Genomic DNA, 3,662 nt, shown 5'->3' with positions numbered 1-3,662 from the left:
AGTCTTTATTAATTTTAGGTGGAGCCCTTATATTGTGTGTTAGTTTGGGCCATGTGACTTTTTTGACTTCTTGTTTTTAATGGTCAGAGAATGCATAAAATGGCAAAAGAGAAAGAGAAGAAACAGAGAGAGAGAAAGAGAGTCCCAATTTTATGTAGTCATGTAACAATCCTTTATCCTGCAGTGCTCCATCCTTTCAGGATTGTCTTTCTTCCTCCAATTCTTCATACTGTCAGGATTTAGGGTGTATACACACACCCACAAGCACCTGACATGTTTTTCAAGCTGCTGAAGCCAGAATTTGAACCACAGTGAACCAGGTGGGATTCTGCCCCATGTGCAGAACACGTAACGGTTGTGTAATGGGCCAGACCTAGATTGTTTTAATAGCTCTTTTCATCATAATAGTTGATATTTATAGAGAGCTTATGATGTGTCTGTCATGCATCTTTACATCTACCATATGAAATATTTTATTTAATACTAACAACAACCCTATCTGGTGAGCGAAATTGTTACCATTTCCAACACTTCAAAATATTGTATTCTTTGGTCCTAGTTTTGCAACCCATAAGTGGCTACCACAGGACTGGAACTCAGGCTGTAGGGGTCTGTGTGCCTCCTGTTACATATCATGATCTACCGTCTCCCACAAGTGTGACACATCATTTGTCTTGTAGTGCTACACTTTCAGCAGGTTCAAATAAGGGAATGCTAGTGATCACAACTTGTCCTTTAGTATGCCCAGTGTTATATTTGTTCTAGTATGTTTGTTATGTTGCTGTGCCCCATCAGGTTTTCTAAGAATAGCTACTGTGTTGGTCCAGATGGTGGCATGGTGGAGAAGGCAGGTGAATCCTACATGGCCAAGTACAAGATTCAAGTTCTGGATCCTGAGGCTTGAGAAACACACCAGGCATGTGTGTATGTGTGTGCCCAGAATCTGCTGGGTATGTGTATGTGTGCATGCTCAGAATCCCAAAAGGGGGAAGAATGGAGGAGAAGGGATTGTGGCATGACCATCCCCTGTGGGGATGCTTTCTCACTTCCTTCTCTCTCTCTGGCAAGTGTATGCACCCTCTGGCAAATTAAAAGAAAAAGAAAAACAGCTCTGAGTGCTCTTTCGTTAGAGACCCTAATAATCTTTACTCTTAATGCCTGGCTGTCTCACCTCCCATGTAAATCAGTTTCTCTCTGGTTCTAACTTGCACATAGTAGTAGTTCAGCAAATATTTAGTGTTGAGTAACATACTTACACTTTGGAGCATGAGCTTAAAATAGCAATAGTGGGACCAGCAGATGGTGTAATGGTTACATCACTGGACTCCAATGTGGCTGACTACAGTTTGAGTCCTGGACCTGGAGACTTAAAATTCATGCTGGGTAAAATACCAAGAGGAGAATGGAGGAGAATGGATTGTGGCATGGCCATCACCTCTGGGGGATGATTTTTCACTTTCTATTTGTCTCTCTCTGTCTCTCTGGTGAGTGCACGCACCTTATAGCAAAAATCTCAAAAAAAAAAAAAAAAAGCAGCAATGTTTTGAAATAGTCCTCTGCCAGTCGTGAACCATGTGGCTTTGGACTAGATCTTACCTCTGTAATCTACGTACAGTCTTCCTCATCTGTAAAATGGGAATAATAACAGCAACAACACTTAGGACTGTACTGTGGGTTCAATACTATAGAAGCACAGTAAGATTACATAGAGAAACACATAAAAGGTTCTCGCACAGAAGGTGACATACAGTAAACACTTAGAAAAATGTTAGCTGTTACTGTGATGATGGAGAGGATGACATCTGTCAATATAATGCTCTGTACTTGAGATTCACAGGAAACAGAATGCATGTGAGATCCGTGCACATTGCAAATCTTGATAATAATAAACATTATTGTGCATATGCTTCCACAGAGCAGTTAACAGAAGTTCCAGATTGCAGTGATGTCTGAAATGTCCTATAACTGGAAAGTATAGTTCTTGGTACGAGCGAAGTTTCATAAATCATTAAAAATTCTCAACCCCACTGAGTGTCTCTGTGACATCTCCAGCAGCTCAGCAGTCATTCACAGGCCCAGCAGCTTGAAGGTCAGGGATGCAGTATCTCCAGGTGCCAGGGTCACTTCAGCATTTAACCCCTAGTCCAGACGATTTAAGACTACGCAGATTTGTTCTCTCCTTTGAGACAGGACCTAGTCGGGTCTTATCAGGTGGCTATCCCCAGGGAACAGAAATTTACTCCAGGACAAGCTAACCAACCACATCAAATAAGGGCAGACGAGGAACAGTCCCCTCTGTCCCATGTGTAATAGCTCCGGGAGTTATGAAAAGGCCTTGAAAGTGCCGTGATAAATAAGGGGAAAAGAACACAAAGAGGGTAGTGGGGATGGTTTAGCAGACAGATGGGCCACTGTGGTTGGTCGTCAGAATCTTTTGAGCAGTTTCTTAAACCTTATGGCCGGAGCAGCAAAGAGTTTCAGGGAAAGCAAATGGTTCTGGGAAGGTCATGTTCTCAGACAGACATTTATGATTTCTAGGGTTGCATATGTGGTGCATTTGTTACCCATTTACTCACAACAAAGTGATGAAGCCAAAAGCCTAATCCTCGCCCCTTTACACGAAACCTCGGGCATTTAAGAAAAACAGGCACAGATTAAGGTTTAAGATCTATTATACATCTTTCCTACATGGCTCTTTCATTTGTTGTAGTTTTGAATAATTTTTATGATAGACTGTTTTTATTTGGTCTTCTATAGGGATTAGAGAAATTTAAACTTTTGACTATGGTTTTAAACTATTTTTTTCAATCCATGAATTAGTTGAAAGATGCAGTATAACAAGATAGGAGATATCTGTTTCTTTATATCTAAATAAGCTTATCTAAATTCTGCTTTTAGGAGAAATGTTAAGACACACCTGAATATATGGATATGTTAGTTTTTGCCAGACATTTTTTTTTCTTACCCACAAAAAAGAGGATGTATAAAATATCTTAGGTATTCTTCTTTCTCATAAGCACAAAGGTTAAACTGACTCACATGTACTGACATTATTGGATGAAGATAAATTTATTTCAAAGATTAAAATGCCCAGTTAACTTCAGACATAAATGAAAAGTTTGCAAAATGGGAAGCTAGAGAATGGAGTTTAGCTTTTCTGGGCTACAGTTAAAAAAAATAAATGGCTAAACATTTCTAAGAAAAACTTTCAACTTTTAATAACTTAAACATATTATAAAATAGAAGGTACAACGTTTCAATCAACTTCTACATGTGTATAGTTTAAGCTCTGGTATCTTGGGTATCTGCACACTTTTCTACTGGCTTTTATTTTAACACTGATGAATAGAAGGGATTGTCACCGCAATATATTAGGTTGAGGCTGTGTTGATGAGTAATTTGTATGAAATGCAGAGAAATATACCTGTCTTTAGAATAAGGTAATCCTCCTAGGCCTCACTTTTATTTCCACAAATATTTACTGCTCTTTCCTCTGTAACATGCTGGTTTCTTTGTTATCTACTTTGTGATAGCTGAAGTATTCCATGCTTTCAAGGATAGAGCTGGTATTCCACAAGGGGAGATTTGACAAGTATACAAATGTCTATACACAAGGTGTTATAAGTGGTTGCCCAGTGAACCATGGCTATGTGAGCAGGAAT

The 3,662-nt window shown here is 39.3% G+C and overlaps 1 pseudogene; it reads left to right on the top strand.

Annotated features, from left to right (window-relative positions):
• Positions 1 to 782: 782 nt before the first annotated feature.
• LOC114007398 (uncharacterized) lies at positions 783 to 865 on the top strand (annotated as a pseudogene).
• The last annotated feature ends 2,797 nt before the right edge of the window (positions 866 to 3,662 follow it).

The sequence above is a fragment of the Tupaia chinensis genome, unplaced genomic scaffold (genome assembly GCF_000334495.1).
Source record: "Tupaia chinensis unplaced genomic scaffold, TupChi_1.0 Scaffold000164_1, whole genome shotgun sequence".
In the NCBI taxonomy this organism is placed as follows: domain Eukaryota; kingdom Metazoa; phylum Chordata; class Mammalia; order Scandentia; family Tupaiidae; genus Tupaia; species Tupaia belangeri.
This window is presented reverse-complemented; position numbering and strand designations above follow the sequence as displayed.